This window comes from Galeopterus variegatus, unplaced genomic scaffold (genome assembly GCF_000696425.1).
Source record: "Galeopterus variegatus unplaced genomic scaffold, G_variegatus-3.0.2 Scaffold195, whole genome shotgun sequence".
Classification (NCBI taxonomy): Eukaryota; Metazoa; Chordata; class Mammalia; order Dermoptera; family Cynocephalidae; genus Galeopterus; species Galeopterus variegatus.
Window position 1 is genome coordinate 295,701 of NW_007726306.1, and position 20,501 is coordinate 316,201.

The 20,501-nt window shown below is 52.4% G+C and overlaps 1 protein-coding gene across 1 annotated transcript in view; it reads left to right on the forward strand.

The window, feature by feature from the left end:
• The first annotated feature begins 18,239 nt into the window (after nucleotides 1-18,239).
• CARHSP1 (calcium regulated heat stable protein 1, 24kDa) overlaps nucleotides 18,240-20,501 on the forward strand; it is a 12,855-nt gene continuing 10,593 nt past the window's right edge. The window contains exon 1 of the mRNA XM_008565087.1: nucleotides 18,240-18,279. The gene's annotated coding sequence lies outside the window, so the exon portion shown is untranslated. The remainder of the gene's footprint in view (nucleotides 18,280-20,501) is intronic.

Consider the following 20,501-nt stretch of genomic DNA (forward strand, 5'->3'; position numbering starts at 1 on the left):
GCTTCTGCACCTGTAAGACGGGGCAATGCTGCCCTCCTGTGGTGGGTATGAGTATTGCAGTGGTCCCCAGCCACATCCGTGCCCCTCCATGCCCACAGCTTCCTATTACTTTTTCTCTTCCCCTTAATTCTTTCCTCCCCTCTCCGTGAAATTCGTCTGAATTGAGAAGGTGATGGGTGGAGCAATATCTTTCATATTTTGAAAAATCCCCAAGTTGACACTGGGTTTTCCCTTTGCCCCATCTCCCTTCCTGACCTGGGTCCCGGGCAGACCCCATCTTACCCAGAAGGGATCCCGTTCATAAACCAATTTGGGGCCTCTCTACATCCACCCTCCTCTAGCAGCCTCTGCAGTGTGGTAAGGCCATAGCTGTGAGGGGACAGTGAGGATTAATCCTCTTGGGGGCTGGACAGGCCTTTGAGGAGATATGCCCCCCTCCCAGCTTCCATAAGCCCACCTGTCCCTGCCAGGCCCTGGAGGTGCCAGGGTGAGCCAAGAGCTCACAAATGTGCCTGGAGAAGTGACAGTGACCAAGGAAAAAGGGACGGGACAGGGCAGGGCTGGTAGGATGGGGGCTGGCAAGGGGGCAGGATCCTGCTTGCAAATAGCCTCAAGTGGCTCCCCGTGGAGAGTTTGGACTCAGCCTTTGGATGGTGGGTTCTAGGCTGGTGTTCTGAATAATCCGAGCTGAAGTTACTGATTCTTGCCCACGTCAGTGGAGTTCAGACTATGCCAGCCGCTGGCCGCTGGTGAGAATCCAAAGGAGCAGGGAGGCTACCAGGAGCTGCTGCCCGCTCCGAGGAAGGTGAGGGTGGGGTAAAGGGGAGGGTAGAAACCATGACAGGGCACAAAGGACAGGACCCAGGGGCTGCCCTGGGGTGTTTAGGATAAGGAAGGAAGAGGAAGTCACTCGAGACCTGTTGGACGTTTGTGGGGTCCCTGAGCACCCAAGGGAGAAGGCTGCAGGAGGGGAGGACGAGGATGGACGCCTCGGGAGTGATGTGTGGAAGAGGCCCAAGGCAGGGCCCTGGGGAGCATCAGCCACATGGGCCAGGGCAGGCCCGGGAAGCCTACCAGGAGGTGGCTGGATAACCGCTGTGGCCTGGGGAGGGAGGCTGTGGGCTCAGGCCAGGGATGCAGAGACCCAGGCAGGCATGAAAGAAGGCAAGAGTGCCCATTGGATGTTATATTTAAGCCAGAGGTCATAGCCCAACCAGGTAGGAGCAGGGGGCCAGGTGTGAGCCTGGATGTGGGGGAAAGCATGGCCTTCACTCCCCTCTGGGCCGGAGTGTGGGGAGACGGGTGTCACGGAGGCTTGAACCAGGGAAGCTAGGGGTGTCCCCGGGCTGCGGTTTCTCAGGAGTCTGGGACAGGAAGGCTGGGCCACCATGCATTCGGTCCCTTGTTCAGCAAACGCCACCTGCCACGCTGTAGGCACTAACCCGGCCTGCCATTAGGATAGGTGGGCGCCATCTCCACCCTGCTCCACCCCGAGCTGGAGGGGCCCCAGCAGGGTGCAGGCGCAGTATATAGGGCCACGTCATCCACGTTGGTTGCTTGGGTTCACAGGCGACGGTAGTGGTAGAGCTCGTGCTTGCACGTGGGGCATGAGTGCTTCATGGCCATCAGGTCCCCCATGTAGAAGGGAATGAAGCAGCAGCCAATGGAGAACCTGGAGCCACAGCCACGAGCCTGGACCTCGTCTGGGCTGGGGCCCGGGCCCTGTGTAGTTTTTTGTTTGTTTTTGGTGGCTGGCCGGTGTGGGGAACCGAACCTGTGATCTTGGGGTTATAAGGCTGTGCTCTAACCAACTGAGCTAACCGGCCAGCCCTCTGTGTGATTAGAGCTGCTCTGATGACTCCAGGGCCACCAGAGCAAGAGTGTTGCTGTACTCTCAGTCTTGACTACCAGGGACAGCATTGGCCCGGCCACCTGCCCTAAGCCAATTGCTTTGAAGGCACAGCCCACCCATCCATCCCCTGCTGTTCTCAGGAGGGTGCCCAGGCAGAGGGCCGCTGCCACCACCCCTGAGGGAGGCAAGTGCCCAAGCTAACACTGGGACCTCCTTCTGATCTTGGTCCTGCTCCCCTGCCACCCACCCCACTGCCATATGCCAAGGCTCAGGGCCACTCACCCATACAGAAAGAGACCAGCACACAGAAGCCAGATGAGCACCCCTGGGGTAGGGGAGGTCACCATGAGGATGTCCCTCCTGCAGTAGCGTCATGTGGTCTGCACCGGCTTGGGAGTCGTTATACTAGGCATGCCGGTGTACAGGTCTGGGGGACAGGGAGGCAGGTCAGACCCCGTAGTTACCCCTTCTTCCTCCACTCCCATGTCCACCTCCAGCTAGACCCCCCCCTGTGGCTTCTCATCTTCTGCCGGTTCTCGATGCTCACCTAAGCCCCCAAGGCCATCCAGGTCAGCCTAACTGCCCACCACCCCCTCAGTCAAGACCCCCTGGCCAGGGTGCAAACAGGAGGCCTGGGAAATTTGAGGGTGTCTCTGGGTTTAACCGTGGTCCCTTCATGTTCACAGCAAATTTCCTGGGATATCCTATCCAGGCATTACCCTTTAGGCTTGTTCTTTAAGTCAGCCAGTGCCAGGCTGGCTGGTTAGCTCAGCTAGTTAGAGCATGGTACTAATAATACCAAGGTCCAGGGTTGGATCCCAGTACCGGCCAGCCACCAAAAAAGCAAAAACAAAATAAGTTAGCCAATGTGGGTTTCCAATACCCACAATTCAAAAGCCCTGATGCCCTTGGCCAAGCAGTCATGTGAAAGGCGAAAAAGCCAAACCTTCCTGTCAGTATTTTCATCTTTTTCTTAATGCAACACTCTTGCATTTGGACAAAAAGAAGTGTTTGGTTATTTTAAAACTGCAGCCCTTTCTACGTTCTTGGTGGTGGCTGAGTTTGTCGTTATGAAAACATGATTCCAGTGCACTTGCGCATTCTGAACCAAAGGCTCAGTCTGCTCTGGACGAGCCATCTCGAGTGAGGTGGAAGGGGGACTGTGATGATCCTAGACTTTGGCTTCCTTTGGGGGCCGGGCTTAGGGGACACCAGGGGTTGCAGAGCAAGCCGTGCAGCGGCCACTTGGGGGAGGGATTCCAAGAGGAGGTGCTGCTGGGACAGTCTTGGCCAGTTCTGAGCCTGAGACAGAAAGCAAGGAGAGGGGCCACAGAAGCTCCCACCTGTGTGGACAACTTGGGGACCTTCGAAGTACGTCTATGTCAGAGGAGGTGCTTGAGTTCCTGGACAGGAGGTGGGCCTTTAAAAAAGAGGGAAGAGAAACACCCTCAGATCCTAGGGCTCACTGTGCCAGGCACTGAGCTGAAAACTTGGCCAGCCTGAAGGAGACACTCACTTTACAGAATAGAAAACTGAGGCCTAAAAGTTGAAGCAAGTTACCGATGGCTGTGTAGCTAGCGGGCAGAGGAGCGGGATTGGAGCTGAGCCATTTCTGGCTCCAGTTGTACATTCCTGTCCTAGGATGTAAGATCTTCCCGGAGGCAATGCCAGGAGGTTCAGGATGCAGAGATAGCATGGGGCCCATGATCTTTTTTCTTCAATATTGAGCGTTTATTACATGCACACCCTGTGTTCAACACCACACACATCACTACATTTACCCTGCCCAACACCAGCGAGGTGGGGGCGTGGTGGTGTTCCAGTTGTGCAGGTGTGAAAGCTGGGCTCAGAGAGGTTAAGTAAGTTGCCTGAGGTCACCCAGTAAATAAGTATCAGAGTCAAGGATGGAACTTAAGGATGGCTGACTGCAGAGCCCATGCTGCTGCTGTCATGCCCTTGCCTCTGAGTGGGATGGCTCCAAGCGAGCCACCTCCCATCTGGGTCCCAGTCCCTCCTCCCATTCTTCCAACCTTGACTCCATCCTGAGCCACAAGGAGCCTCTCACGGTGTGTTGGACACCCCAGCCTGTGCCCTCAGGCCTCCAGAAGAGTCCCCATGCAGCCCTGGAAACAGGCTTGAGGCTGTTTGGACAAGACATTCTGGAACCGGCACTCTTATATGTGAGCGATGAGGGTCCCTGTGTGTTTTTGCTGAGCACGGCGTGGGCGCTTTGCACAGGGACTTGCGCTTTGTCTTGACAGTTAGATCCCTCTGCCCCTTGCAGGAAAGGAGCCTGGTAGCTTGTGGGGGCACCTGTGATCTCCCCATCCAATGCATCCTCCCAGGGTGGGAGCAGTCAAGAGCAGGAAGCCCCTCCCCACGTCATGCCACACCGTCTCCACTCGGGCAGGAAGAGGCTTCCTACCCATCCAGTGCTTCCAGTGGCCTTCCCTGCCTGGGGTGTTTTTTGTACCCATTTTACAGGTGAGGAAACTGAAGGTCAGAAATTAAGCCACTGGCCCAGCTGGCTCCACATCGATCCTTTTAATCCTCTCAACCACTGCAGTCAGCACCTCTTTCCAGATAAGGAAACAGGTCCCCAACCCCGCAGCAACAGGGCCAGGGCCCCCATCCCCACCCGATCAGTCTAGGTTGTCTCTGGCCACGGGGCAGGGAGAGGGGCATACCTGATATGGGGGGTCATTAGTCTTATTCCTTGTGACACTTTGAGAGGGTACTGATGTGGGAGGCCCTGCCTGCCTTCTGTCCCTTTTGAGTCACGCAGTCACCAGGTTGGTGGGGGACAGTAGGACTTAGGGGGCGAGGGGGAGGACTGGAATCAGCCCCCAGCTCAGCAAGGGGACCTGTAGTCTCCTGCTTCCCTGCATACCCCAACATTGACTTCTCCCTAGCCTGTCCAAGCCCCAGCACCTGAATGAGGGGAACCCTCACCCTGGGGACAGTTCCATCTTGGTACCGTGTTGGTCTTTTGTCCCAGCAATGGTGTCAGGGTAGCATCAGGTTCCAAGTTCTGAGTGGTCGAGCATTGTTTATCTTAGGGAATCCTCATGGCGAGGCCTGGCTGCCTGGAGAAGACAGGGAGGAGGGGGCTCCCCCAGCCACCTCTCACTGGGCCTGGCTCGGATGGAACAGCCATTGTGATGTGTGAGGAGTGGACTTTGTCCCTGCTTTCAGCAGGAGGGCGGGGGCCTCCCATGGCTCAGCTTGAAGGACCTTTGAGAACGGCCATTCTCGACTTGTCCGCCACCCTGCACTGCAGGTAGAAGATTTGAGAGCCGGGTGGGAAATTGATCAGAGCCTTAAAACATGAGTCCTGTTAGAGTTAGCCATTCTTGTTTGAAGAACTTAGCCGATGTGTGCCAAAATCTAGCTGTGAGTGTTCCTGCCTTTCCATTCAGAGCTGCACATGTGTGTGTGGGCACACGTGTCCATACATGTATACACGTGCATTGCATACGTGTGTGTCTGCCTCCTTACAAGTCCAATCTGCCTCTCCTGCTAGTTGAGCTATGTGAGCTGGGGCAAGATCCAACCTTTCTCTAAACCTCCATCCCTCCCCTCCTCATCTGTAGAAGGGGGTTAATAGTAACCATCTATAGATTTGTTGTGAAATCAAATGAAATAACCCGTGTAATGGGTTTGGCCCAGATGTGGTCAATGATGCTGGCATTATTGGAAAATCAGGATGGCCCAGAAGAGAAGCTCCCAGTTACAGAGGTTATCCCCTGCACCAAGGACAGGCTAAGGGCTTTACACAGGGTCACAACCAGTGAGGAAAAGCCAGGATTTGACCGACTGGGGGTCCCAATGTGATGCCACCCCAGCTCTTAACTGGGATAATGAATGGCTCCTCATGATGCCACAGGTTTCAGGGAAACAGGTCTTGTACCACCTCTGTGAGGGGGATTTGGCTGTATCTAGCAGAAGTGCAGATGTGGGACCCTGTGACCCAGAAATACTATTTCTGGAAATTCATCCCAAAGATGGACTAGCAAAAATATGAAGTGATGGAGACACAAAGCTGTCAGTGCAGTGGCAAGAGACTAGAAATAACCCAAATGTCCATCAGCATAGTTATCTGCAGCTACCACAAATGAGTGGGGGGAGGGAAGGGAGAGGAGCTCTGTATATTACTGTGGAGTCATTTCTCCTGGATCTATTGCTAAAAAATCAAAAGAAGATACAAGCATATAAATATGTACATATATGTATATAAGTAACAAATATGTAAAAGATACATATGTACTTCTTGTGTAAGAAAAGGGGAGATAGTTTCCAAAAAGAAATAAAGGAAGAATAAATTTTAAAAACTAATCAAAGTGATTCATATTGAGGGAGACAAGAAACATGGATGCGCGGAAGGAAGCAAGACTAAATATTCCTTGCTTTATAGTTTTGACTTTGGAACCGTATAATTATTTTGACTCATTGAAAAGGAAGTACATAAAAGAGAAAAAAGCCACATGGAAAACCTGTGAAAGCAGACAAGTGTGATTGTATCTCAAGACTTTTTACACAGGACACAAAGCGCAGACCATAAAAGAAAAACTTGAAAGGGCCAGCCCCGTGGCTCACTCAGGAGAGTGCGGCACTCATAGCGCCGAGGCCGCGGGTTCGGATCCTATATAGGGATGGCCGGTGCGCTCACTGGCTGAGCGTGGTGCAGACGACACCAAGCCAAGGGTTACGATCCCCTTACTGGTATTAAAAAAAAAAAAAAAAAACTTGAAAAACTGAACTTCATCAAAACCAAAGGCTCCCGCTCTTCAAAAGACACATAAAAAGGCAAGGGATAGGCTGAAAGAAAAATATTTGCAGTACATATACATGACAAAGGACAGATATAAAAATATAAGAATATAGGGGGCCGGCCCGTGGCTCACTCGGGAGAGTGCGGTGCTGATAACACCAAGGCCACGGGTTCGGATCCCACATAGGGATGGCCGGTTCGCTCACTGGCTGAGCGTGGTGCTGACATCACCAAGTCAAGGGTTAAGATCCCCTTACCGGTCGTCTTTTAAAAAAAAAAAAAAGATCCCCTTACCGGTCATCTTTTTGAAGGAAAAAAAAAATTATATATATATATATATATGAATATAAAATATCAGAATATAAAAGAACTCTGTCTCAGTAATAAAAAACCAACCCCCCACCTTTTTTTTTAGCCATCTGCTACCTCTTTATACAAACAACCCAATTTAAAAAGTGGGTGAAAGACCTGAATGGATGTGTCACGTGCCAACAGGCACATGAAAAGATACTCAGTATTTCTAGCCATTTAGGAAATGCAAATTAAAAATCATAGGTACAACTGAATGGTTAAATTAAAAAATGACAAGGTCGAGGGTTCAGATCTCTGTATGGCCAGCTGCCAAAAAAAAATATTTTTAAATGACAGACCATCCCAAATGTCGGCAAGAATGGAAACAACTAGAACCCTCAAGCAGTCCCGGTGTGAGTGTAAAGTTGTACATCACTTTGGAAAACTGACCATCTCTTTTAAAGTTAAGCATTTGTCCACCTGTGACCCGGCAATTCCACTCCCAGGTTTTTGCCCAGGAGACATAAAAACACATGTCCACAAAAATACCCATATGAGGAAATCTATAGCAACTTTACTCATATAGCCCAAATTTAGAAAAGACCCAAATATCTGTCAACAAATGAGTGGATAAACAAACCGTGTATATTCATACGACAGAATAGTGCTCAGTGGTAAAAAGGAACGAGCAGTTGATACACTCAACCAGATGAATATGTCTCAGAAAATGACTCTGAGCAAAAGAAATCTGACTAAAACGAATACACAACCTGTGATTCTATTTATTTCAAGTTCTACAATGTGCCAAGCTAAAGGACAGTGATAGAAATTGGAACAGTGGTTTCCTCTGGGGTGGGAGAGGAGAGTTGAATGATAGAAATAGTCCATCATGATTATAAAGGCATATTTATTTCTCAAAACTCATTGGACTTACCCCTCTGAATGGTTAAAATGTTAAAAGGCTGACAACATGAAATAGCGGCGGCGATGTCCAGCACCCCAGACTTTCATCATACTCTGTTGATGGGCAAAGGGTGTTTTTTATAAAACTTAAACACATCCATTAAAAGGCAGAGATCTGAGCCTTGCCTGTTTGGTTCCCTGCCGCCCGGCATGGAGACGCTCAACAGATACAGGTTGAACATGTGAACAAATGAATGAATTGCATGCCCGGCTCATCACACTCCACCCCCTTTGGCCCGAAGTCCCCTGGATGTCACATCCCCAGGGCTTGAGGTTACACATCTTGCCATGGGGTTGTGGGCTGTGGTCTCCTAACACAGGGGTGGGATCTCAGGAGCTAGGCCTGAACCGGGAAAGCCATTTTTGGGGGGGTGGCTAGCTGGAATGGGGATCCGAACCCTTGACCTTGGTGTCATCAGCACCACACTCTAACGAGTGCCAGCCCCAAGCTGGGGAAGTCTTTAGGGTGAATGAATGACTTCACTAATGAGCAATGGCTCTCCGGCCCCCGCCATCCAGGCCATCGCCACCAGGGGGCAGCACCAGGCCACTGTGCGCCCACCTCGCCCCTCTCTCTGGGCATTGCGGGTCTACTGTCTCCCACCCTGTGCTGGAGCTGGGGACTTCTTTCCCACGCCGTCGTCACCCACAAGCCAGGCTGGGAGGGGTGACGAGGCATGAGAGCACGTGAAGCCAGCCCAAGGTCACGCGGCACAGCAGCGGCAGACCTGAGTTAGACCCCAGCCCCTGGGCACCTCAGGACACAGAGCCCCAGAGCCTGGCTGGACTCCTTTGTGGGCCTCTTCCTGAGGATCAGCTTCTCTGAAGATCAGGGCTCCTGGAGGACTGTTTTTGTTTGTTTTTTTTAACCTCTGCACCTGGCGCAGAGGAGAAGTTGGTGAAAGTGTGGACTCTACCACTGCCAGCTGTGTGACCCCAGGCAGGCGTCTTCACCTCTCTGAGCCTCAGTTTTCTCCCCTGCACAGTGGGTCTAATAATACCTTCCGCCAAGGGTGTTGTGAAAACTCAGTGAGACAGTCTTACCTCGCCAGCACCCTTCGCACACGGCTCTTTTCTGTTCTGCTCCAGCCCCCAGGACCATTCACTTGCTATCCCTGTCACCTGAAATCTCTTCTCTGAGATATCCAGGGCTCATTTTCATTGTCACTTTCTCAGGGAGGGCTGCCATGGCCCCCTCTATCGTATCACCTGGTTCAATTTTGACAACAGTTTCCTGTCTGGAGTTAACTGCTCATGTATTAGTTGAGTTGATAATTGTCTGTTACCCCCCAAAACATCATCTCTGCAAGGGTAGGGATCTCATCAGTTTATTGACAGTTCATTGTCTCCCCGGTGCCTGGCACGTAGCAGATGCCCAATAAAGACTGTTAAATGAATGAGAGAAATCCACATGACGCATGTAGCGTTGTGCTTATAGAAAGTAAGTTAGCAAAGGATAACAACAACAGTTATGACAACAACAGTAAATTAAATTAGCAGAGTCAAGTCACAAAGGCCAGGGCAGAGGGCAGGCCACTCCAGGAATGGTATAAGCCTGGAGTTTGGGTAACTGGGGGCCCAGGAGTTCCACATGGTCTCTCTCGTACTGTGTGACTCTGGACACCTTACTCACCCTCTCTGGGCTATTCTTTCTTCAAGTGCAATAGAAAAAACTCTGCAGCCAGGGCCGTTGAAGGGGGAACAAGGTGGGGGTCTTTTTCCTTCCTGCTCATCTTTTCTTCCTAGAAGGGTCCAGATTGGGCAGAGAGGCAATAAGATGATAAGAAGGAAGGAATCCAGAAGAGTGAGTTATAATTATTGTGAAACGTGTGTGTGTATCAAGGGGCTGGGTTACAGAGGGGTCAGAGGAGGGACTGGCCACCTCAAGGCTTCCCCTCCCCCTCTTCCTGCTCAGCTGTGGGGTCCCCTCTGCTGCATTTGCACAGTGACCCTGGATTCTGCCCCTTGCTTAGTTGGGGAGAAGGAAGGAGAGAGAGGGATTCTCACTCCCTGGGCGCCAATGGAGACTCTCTCTCTAAAGAGATGGGCGTTTGGGGGTGAGGTGACAGGGCCACATCTTCCCCAGCAGCTGCCATCCCCTTCTCTCCCCCACCCCCCGCCCTCAGAGCTCTTGGACAGAGCCCCTGAGGCCTGCCTGGTGGAGGAGGGAGGGACAGTTTCTAGACCCAGAAGGCTCTTAGGATCTGGGGCTGAGGGAGAGCCAGGAGGAAGTGAGATGGGAAAGTGGTGGCTGTGCGTGTTTCCACCTGCATGTGTCTGCGAGGGCAGGTGTGCGCATGGGGTGAGTGGAGGGTGGTGTCCGAGGGCCTGTGAGTGTCTGTGTTTGTGTGTGCATTTGCGGGGGTTAGCTGTGATATGTGTATTTTTTTTTTTTCTTTTCTTTTATTGCCCTGAAACACTTTGAGAATGATGTGTGTATTTTTATGTGTCTATGTTCAACCTATGCAGTGTAGATACCCACGTAACATCCAGTGTGCCTGGTCTGCGTGGGGCGTGTGTCACATGTGTAGGTGACTCTCTATGTGTATCTGTGGAGGTGATTGTGTGGTGGCGGGTGTCTCACTTCATGTGTCTCCAGGCATCTTGGGTGAAGGGTGTGTGTGTGTGTGTGTGTGTGTGTGTCCATGCACCTTGGGTGGGCTGCGTGTCTGTGACTTGTCTGTGTGTGTCTTATCTGTGTTTGTGTGACCCACAAACACACTCCCCACACAGATAGACACAATGGATGTCACCTGTGCATCTACCCTACATAGGTTGAACAAAGACACAAAAATACATCATTCTCAAAGTGTTGTGTGTGTGTGTGTGTGCACATGCCTTGTCTGCTGGGCTGTGTGTACGGTGGGTGTGTCTTATGTGGAGCATCTGTGTGGGTTGCAGGTTTGTGTGTAGGGACTGTGTGTGGGATGCGTGTGGGATGCCCCTGGGGTAGGGGGGGGGTGTCTGGGACTTGCCATGTCTGTGTGTCCATCGGTGTGTCTGTGTCCACATGGGAGGAGTGTGCTCACACAGGCAGCCTCCTGCGCTTGCCTTATCCCTCCTTCAGCCCGCAGGCCCAGCCAGCCTCCCTGGGACATCGCCCCAAGTGGGCCTCAGCCTCACCAGATGCTGGAGGGGGTCAGCCCAGGTGGAGCAAGCGGGTGGGGGAGCAGGACCCCCTTCATGGACCTCCCCACCCGGCCCAGCAAGTAGTTTTCAACTCCTTCTCAACTGTGGGCTCTTCCGGTTTCATTTTACAGAAGGGGAAACTGAGTCACCTGGCAGGCCCCCCCCAACCAGGCCTGTCCCCTCCTGGGGGATGGATGTCCCTCAGCCTCCCAGGCAGAGGGCAGGCTGGTGGCAGGACAGAGGGGTATTCAGGTGGACAGACAAAGAGGACGGCTCAAGCAGCGTGTGGGAGCCCATTCCTACACTCAGCAGGCTACGGAGTCAGCCCAGCCCTGCGGCCAGCTCAGGTCGCAGGCGAAGAGCCAGAGCTGGGGGGAAACCTGGGCAGGGGGGTCTGGGGGCTTCTCAGTAGAGGCACCCCTTGCTGACTGTGAACCATGAAATGGAGGGGGACAGACGGAAGGGCATTCCAGGGAAAGAGAGTCAGTGTGGCCAGGTAAGCAGGGGATCCTACCAGATCCACAGGCTCTGTCTTTGTGGAGAAGAGAGCAGGGTGGGTGGGCCGCGAGTCCCACCCCCCACCCCTAATCTGGGGCAGGTTTTTTGGGGTTTTTTGGTGGCTGGCCACTATGGGGATCTGAAACCATGACCTTGGTGTTATAAGGCTGGGCTCTAACCAACTGAGCTAACACCCCAGCCTGAGGCAGGTCTTTCTTTTTTTTTTTTTAAAAGATGACCGGTAAGGGGATCTTAACCCTTGACTTGGTGTTGTCAGCACCACGCTCACCCAGTGAGTGAACCGGCCATCCCTATATGGGATCCGAACCCGGGGCCTTGGTGTTATCAGCACCGCACTCTCCCGAGTGAGCCACGGGCCGGCCCCCTGAGGCAGGTCTTTCTACACCCCATGACTTTTGCTACTGCTCTTGTTTCTTTAACATGCATTTATTGAGCATCTGCTATGTGCCAGGCACACAAAACAGCAAGGCAGACGAGGTGCCTGCCCTCAGGAGCTCACAATTTAGTGGAAGGGAACAATGCCAAACACGATCTTATGGGGAGAAGACGATGATAACAATGGATGATGGGACAGGTTGAAGGGGCACCACACCTGGATCGGAATGGGCAGAGGGTCCCCTCCCCTGAGTCGGGGACATTGAGATGTAATGACCAGAAGGAGGTGTCCTGGGAAGATCTGGGGGAAGAGTCGCAGGCACAGGGAACAGCACATGTGAAGGCCCTGAGGTGTCCACTGGGCTCCAGTGGAGTGGGCAGAGGGACAGGAGGTTGGGCCAAGATCCAATTCCCATTCTGAGAAGACCCCTTGGCTGCTGTGCAGAGAGAGGAGCAGTGGTCGGAGGTGGGCCAAGGACAGGGAGGTGATTGTCCAGAAGGAAGTCACCCCAACAGAGATCAAGGGCACTGGGCAGGGGGAAGCAGGTGTTCCAAGAGCCTGCGGTCCCAGCCCTGCAGGTGGAGCATCACTTCCAGGGGAGAGGCTTCCTCCTAAATGGCCAGTGGAAGTGGCACTTTGGAGAATCACATGGAGCTGGGTTCAAATCCTGCCCTGGTTGGTTATTGCTACATGATTTTGGGCAAGCCACCTGAGCCTCATGTCCCTGTCTGTAGAATGGGACAATAATTCTTCTGGATTGTGATGAGGATTTAAGGAGTTAAGCTGTGCTGAGCTCCAGATGGGATATAAATGATGGTGTAATGTGTGCCTGGCACATTATAGGGGCCCCACACTTGGTAGATAGCATCGTTCCTAGGGCTGCACCTAGATTTAAGCACGTTTTACATTCTGCACCCAGAATGTACGCAGCATGCGTAGTACAGCCTGGCATGTGGCAGGCAATTATTGTTATTAATGCACTAATAATAATAATGATACTTGCCTGCCATGTGCCAGATTGTGTCCTAAGCATGCTGTGTACGTTCTCTTGCTTCCACAACATAGCAACCTTATTGAGGTGGGGACTGACATCGTCCCTATTTTACAGATGAAGGAACTGAGGTGCAGAGAAGTGGCCTGGTGAAGGTGGCAGAGTCCAGATCCCCCACCTGCCACCCATTCCTAGATCCTGTGCTCCTGACTCATCACATCCTCACTCCATTCACCAAAATACATTCCAGAAGATGTAAAGTGGCTTCTCAAAACGTTCAAAGAATTAGAAGGAAACGCTACAGAATATTTGTCTGATCTTAGCCACAAAGTGAAAACCTCAGAAGCCACACAAAAAAAGAGGGTCGGATATAACCACGTGGAATGAGTGAAAGACAGTGCCCCTCCCAATCCCTAGCCCCGTCCCACCCATGCAAATTCCTGCTCAGACCCATCCACGTGAATAGGAAGAGCCCAGCCAGGCATAGACCCTAGTTCTCAACCTACCATCTACAAGACCCCCTTTCTCAACAGTTAATCAGATGGAAAGAACAAACCTATGGTTTTTAGAGGGGGAGGAGGAGGGGGAGAGATTGGATAACGGGCATAAAGAATAAGTATGATGTGTAACAATGAATATGCTAAAAAAAAAAAAAAAAGACTCCCTTTCTCTATGAAGCGTTTGGCAATGGTCCTTTACTATCCTGAGATGAAATCAATAGAAATATATATATAACCTCAGACACATGCATTAAAAAAAACAATCAATTTAATGCCCTAGTTCCCCACACTAGTTGTAATATAAAGCAAAATAAAGGAAAAAGCAATTTATTGTAAAATCTATACACATCACACACGAATACATACTTCACAACTTTGTATGCACGTTTACTACCCCTAGATATGATAAATGCCGCTTCGCTTTTACGCATTTACTCAAGAGGAATGAAAACGTATATACACACAAAGACTTTAATGGATACTCATAGCAGCTTTGTAACAGCCCCAACCTGGAAACAACTGAAATGTTCCTCAAAGGTGAGTGGATAAACCAATCGTGGTATTACAATGGAATACTACGCAGCAGTGAAAAGGAATAAATGGCTGGCTGGTTGGATCAGTTAATTTGAGCACAGCCTTGTAACACCAAGGTCCAGGGTTTGGATCCCTGTACCGGCCAGCTTCCCCACAAAAAAATTTTTTTTAAAAAGAAGAGGATATTTAGGGCAGTGAAAATACTCTACATGATACTGTCACACATGACATTACACATTTGTCCAAACCCATAGAATGCACAGCACCAGGAGAGTGGTGATCACATGTGTCAGTGCGGGGTCATCAACTGTAACAAATGCATCAGTTGGGTGGTCATGCTGATAGTGAGGGAGGACGTGCCTGTGTGGGGACAGGGCATATGTGGGAATCTCTGTACTTTCTGCTCAATCTTGCTGTGAACCTAAACTGCTCTAAAAAACAAAGTCTTTCGAAATAAAACAACAACACAGGAGTAAGACAGTATTCAATCAAATATTGCTGGCACCTCTTGTTGACATTTTGAAACAAGGTCCCTGTGTTCATAGAATGTCTGAGGGTGTGGGTGTGGCCGTCAGAAACATGATTCCCCCAGCAGGCCTCCTGGTGCAATCTGAGCAGCCCAAGCACAAGCAGTACTTGTCTCCCTAGGAAATTCATGGATTCTTCTGAACAATTTGGATGTCAGACTTTAAAACTGTATGAGAAGACTTGGGGTTTCAGGTTAGGTGGAGTTAGGTTCTAGACTTGGACAAGGCCTGGCTGGTTCGATCAGTTGGTTAGAGTGTGGTGTTATAACAACAAGGTCAAGGGTTCGGATCTCCATACCAGCCAGCAGCAAAAAAATAAATATAAAAAAAATTGACTTGGATAATTCTAAGTTCCACCGACACACTTGCAGGGTGCGGTGCTAGAAGCTATGGGGATGGGGCACCCCCTCATGTGCCAGGCACTGCGGTACTGTGCCTTCACAACCTGTCAGGAGCACCCCTGAGTCACTGGGGTAACCCTCCCTCCCACATTCCCAAAATGCCCTCAGAAGGTGGTGGCCTACCCCTGAGTTGGGAGGAAGGAGGTGTGGGCTTGGATGGTATCAACCTCTGCCTGGAGTGTCCACGTGACGATATCCAGTGTGCCCCATGGCATCCTGGCATTTGCCACCTCACCAAGCTGAGGACTCCTTGGAGGGGGAACAAAATGCCACCAATCTCGGGGGTTTTTTTGGTGGTTGGCTGGTACAGGGATGGAACCCTGTACCTCGGTGTTGAGAGCACCGTGCTCTAACCCAGTGAGCTGATGCAGGGGTGGAATTCTGAGGGGCTTCAGTGTTGGAAGAAGGGACCGAATATTTGTTGAGCTCCTATGGGGTGACAGCTACTGGGCTAAGAGTTTCCAATGGTTACCTCATGACCTCTCACAAGAACCATTTTACAGATGAGTTAACTGAGGCACGGAAAGGCCAATGGACCAGTATAGACCACTTACCTGGGGAAGCTCATCATGAGTCAATTTCTTTACCTGTGGTGTGGGATAAGAATATATTCACCTGGAGTGTTCCTTGGAAGGACTAAAAAGCATATAAAGGGAATAAATACTTCAGTGTGGGGGCAAAGTAAGAATGGTGGGGACAATGGTGTCAGCTGGGGGTGGCCTTCTGTCTTTTTTTTTTTTTTTGGTGTCTCGCTGGTATGGGGATCTGAAACCTGGACCTTGGTGTTACCAACATCATGCTCCAATCACCTGAGCTAACCAGCCAGCCTCCCTCTGTCTTTAAAAAAAATTGTTTTTATTAATATTATTGTATTTTTACATTCTATGATGTGGAGCAGCTGGGAGGGAGGGGGAGAGGGGGAAGGGGAAGGAAATGGGATAGAAGAAGGAGGAGGGGCAGGATTGAGGCCTGCCCTCATTCCCACAGGGGAGACCAGGGGGCTTCCAAGGGTGGCTTGGTCATTGCTGGGCTGGGTGCAGATGTCAGGGGGGTATGCCAAAAACCCTTGCTCCCCACCACCCCAGCTCGGGAACCCGGGGCCCTTCTTGCTACAGGTGGGTGGTCATCACTGGGCTGGTTGCATGTGTTGGGGGTGTGTGGCAAAGGTCCTCGGCCCCCCACTGCCCTGGCTTGGGAGAGACCGGGGCACTTCCTGCAGCAGTTCGGTGGTCATCACTGCCTCCCCCTGTCTTGATGAAGCCCAAAAGATATCAAGGGCCAGTTTCTTTTTTGTGATTGATCCCCAAATTTTTGACCCTAAATATGAGAGCCAGGGTTACAGTGAGGTGAGTGATATAGGGTTGTGCCAAGGCCCTGTTACATGTCATCTGTATTTAAAATTTTGATATTTTGCTCATCAAGGTTTTTTTGGATTAATTTTGATTTTTAAAAATATTGTATTAAAATATTATTTATCTTGACTCTTGAGTTTTTAAGCACCTTCCTAAATTTTATTCCCATGGTGAGTAGTATCTACCCCAGCCCCAGCCTGGACAGTTTTTAGACTCTTGTGTAATTCCAGGGAAGATATTTCCACTTTTCTTTTGTGTCAGTTTTACTCTCTGTAAAATGGGGAGGTGGAATTCTGTGCTTCTGCTGGGCCTTTTAAAAAATGTGTTATTAAAGAGCTGGATGAATTTTCATAAAGTGAACCACTGTGTACCCAGCTCCCAGACTGAGGGACAGAACTTGACTAAATCCTGGAATCCCACCTTGTGCTCCTCCTGGTTACAGCCCACCCGTTGCCCCCACCCCAGGGTCCCCACTTGTCTGACTTCTTTAATAACAGCTTTATTGGGTCATAAACCACATTCCATACAATTCATCCATTGAAAGTGTACAACTCAACGGTTTTTAGTACATTCACAGAGTTGGGCAACCATCACCATAAACAATTTTAGAACATTTTCATCACCTCAGAAAGAAACTCTGTACCCTTTAGCTATCATCCCTCATCCACCACCCCACCCTCACCCCCAAGCAATCACTAATGTACTATCTGTCTCTAAGGATTTGCCTATTCTGGATATTTCATGTAGATAGAATCATACAACATGTGGCCTTTGGGGGCTACCTTCTTTCATTTGAAATGTTTTGAAGGTTCGTCCACATTGTAATATGTATCGATACTTCATTCCTTTTTATGACCTAATAATTTTCTATTGTATAGATACACAACATTCTGTTTATCCATTCATCACCTGATGGCCATTTGTTTGGGTAGTCTCTACTTTCTCGATGTTATGAATAATACTGCTATAAACACCTGTGTACAAGTCCGTTTTTGTGTGGATCGACATTTCCATTTATCTAACATACCTGGGAGTGGAACTGCTGGGTCCTACGGTGACTCTACGTTTGTTTATGGTTTGTTTCTACAGCTGCTCCGTTTACATTCCCATCAGAGTCTAGGAGTGTTCCTCGCCTGACTTGGAACAGTTGGTTTTGTTGTTGGGCCTGTTCCAAAGTGGCCCTCAGCGTGGTGTCAAAGTGGCTGGATTGAGGCAGGCAGAGGGACTGGGGTGCTAACCCCACACATGGGCCCTGTTGTCCCAGAAGTATGGGATACCGCTCCCCTTCCCTGAGCCCCCCCCGAATACTCTGGGTCTCTGGGGCTGCGCCCGCGTGTTCAGGGGCTGCTCTCAACTTGCCATGACCGACGTGGACAGGTCACCTCTCTCTGTGCCTCAGTTTCCTCTCCTGTAAAACGGGAGTGACACCATTTACCTCCAGAGACAGAGGACTCAAGGAGGGGGTGGAAGTAAAAATTTAAAAGAAAGAAAAGAACAAAACCAACAGCTCCCCCTCCCTGTTTTTCCTTTTTTTGCATTTTTTTCGTTTTCCTTTTCCTCCCTTCTGTTTTTCGCTTATTTCCCTTCTGCCTCTCTCTTCATTTCTTTATCTCTTTCTTTCTACTGAAGACGGAGCGCCCCAGCCTTATCCGGATCCTGCAGCCAAGGGCAGGTGGGAGCTGGACGCGACATGGTTGATGAGGGGAGGGACCCGCACGGGCGCAAGGACCCGACTCTCCCACTTTTCAGGGGCTGGTTTCTGACCGGGGCGTAGCCACAGGCGGGCATTCCGCCCCGCCCCGCCCTTCCGCCCGGCCCGCTGGGCGAAGGGCCGCGTCCCCTGGGCCCCGCGTCCCGCGCTCCCGCGAGTCCCGGGCGCAGACACAAAGGTCCTGCGGGGGCCGCTCCCGCCCGCCCCGCCCCTACCCTCCCGGGCTCTGGCCCGCGGCCCCATTGGCGGGGAGCTCCTGGGGGCGGGGCAGAGGCGACCCCGCCCTCCCGGGCCACGCCCCCTCCCCAGCTCCTCTCTCCCAGTCGGAGCGAAGCAGCCGGCGGAACAGGGCGCTTAACCCGGTAGGGAGCTTTTCGGGGGGGGGTCACCCAGGAGGGGCGTGGTGGGCGCCCCCGCCTCGAGGCCCCGGGAGCCGCGGGGATGGGGCCCCGGCGTCCACTGCCCCCATCCAACCCCTTCTAGCTCTCCGGCGGGGGGCTCGAGGCTGGGTTTCTCTAGGCCCCTAGGAAAAGCCCCAGCCGCCCTGGCCTGTTTGGGGAGCGCGAGTCACTCATCCGCAGGGCAAGGGGTAGGTGTGGCTGCAGCAGGATTTGAGGCGGACGTCGGGTGGCACTTCCCGCCTGCCTACTTTTTTCCTGCGTGCGGGAAAAGCTCCCCCCTTGCCTTGCCCCGATCCCCCACCGCTTTCGCCTTCGGGCTAGAGAGTGCATGGGGCGGCTCGCGGAGCGGTGCGGTGCGGCGAGGCTCAGGGGGCGCCGCACGCGGGAGGCGGAGCCAACCCTCAGCCTGGCTGGGCCGCGCCGGCTGTGGGCTCGGTGGCGGGAAGCGGGGCAGGGCTAGCGAGGGAGGTGGGGGCAGCCGTCCTGGCGCCGCGCGATTGGCCGCATCTGGGGGAGGAGGAGCCGCTGGGCGCGCTCGCCAGTGTGTTTGCCTCCGGATGGGGGCCCCCTAGGCGGAGGAGAAAAACTTCATCCGCGCCCGCAGGCCCCCTCCCCCGGGCCGCGCGGGCAGCCCCGGCTTGCAGGCCGGAAATGCAACATGCATTTTTGATTTTTAAAAAGGAAACCCCTGGCCACAGCTTTTCTGGGGTTGGAGTGGATGGGTGTATTGGAGGAAACGGAGATCAGCCCGCTTCAGGCAGGGCCTCTGTTCTCACAGGTGGGGGTTCTCATTGCAAAATAGGAAGGCCTCTCGGAGCCTCAGTTTCCCCATCTGCAGATTGGGGATATAACTTTTCGTAGAATAAAGGGGTGTGTGAGAATAAAAGGAGATGGCTAGCGCAGTGCCTAAGGAAATGTTAGCTACCATATACGTTTTTTAAACTTGTTATTTTGGTATTTCTGTCTCTGCGCCCAGTCTTACCCCTCTAAAATGTTCGGCAGGCCTGAACTTGTAAAACAACCAGTTCAAATCACCCCCCAGCTTAAAATCATCCACTGGTGTCCCCACGTCTAAGCCCCAAACTTTTCAATAGGGCTTCCTGTTATCTTTCTCCACGACCCTCTCCAGCTGCTCTCTGCCTCCTGTCTTCCCTCCCTCTGGGCCTTTACACCCGCAGGTCCCTCTGCCAGGAGTGATTCTGCACCCTTGAAGTGATCCTTTAAGACTCAAACTCACCTGTCCCCTCCTCTGGGCCAGGGGCCTCCTGCGCTCCCGGAGCATCCTCACTGATGGCCGGTTCTCAATGCAGGCCTGTCTGTCCCCTCCCTCCCCTACTGACCAGGGAGGACCCCTCCCCCCCCAGGATTAGCACAGTATCGGGGAGCCAGGCTAGGAGTAGATGCTTTGGGATCAGAGAGAATTGAGTTAGTCCCAGCGATAGGCCCTGGGGTCTTGGGGTGAATGCGGGATTTCCTGGGAGGGGAAGGGTCTTTGTCCCACTGAGTGGCAAAGTCAGGGCATTTGGCTTGTGTCCCATCGGCAGGGGCAGGAATGAGAAGGATTATTTCAGATCGCCCCATACCTGACACTTCCCCACCCCCTCCGCCGAACAACTATTGTCGACTGAGCTCACTGGGGACTTGGCACTGTAACTGGCACCGTCTACACAGTATCCGCGGCCCCGGAACGCTGCACCTCTCTTGTTCCTTTTGGCAGTTGAGGAAACTGAGGCACGGAGCAGTGAAGTCGCTTGCCAGGGGTCACAGAGGGAGTGAAGAGCCGAGTCAGGCCTGAAACTCTTGTGATCTGACGCTAGAGTCCCCGAGGATGGAGGGAAGGATCGAATAAGTGATAGAGTGGGGCGAGAAGTGCAGGGTTCCCGTGAAGGGCGGGGGCGGGGGCTGGGGCTTCCCCCTGGAGGGCCGTCCAGGCTGAGAGCTGGGGCCGGCGCAGGGTCCCGGGTGGGTCGGGCCGGTGGGCTGACCGTCTCCACTGGGCGGGGGCGACGCCCACTGGCCGGACGAGGCCGTCCGGGGGTGCTCATGGGTGGACAGGCGGTGGCAGGTGGGAGGGGCCGCCTCGGGTTCCCGGTACGCTCGTCCTCGCTCGTCCTCGGGCTTTCGGCCTCTTCCGAGTACTCCCGGGCTCCACCACCCCCACCCCCACCCCCACCCCGCGTTGT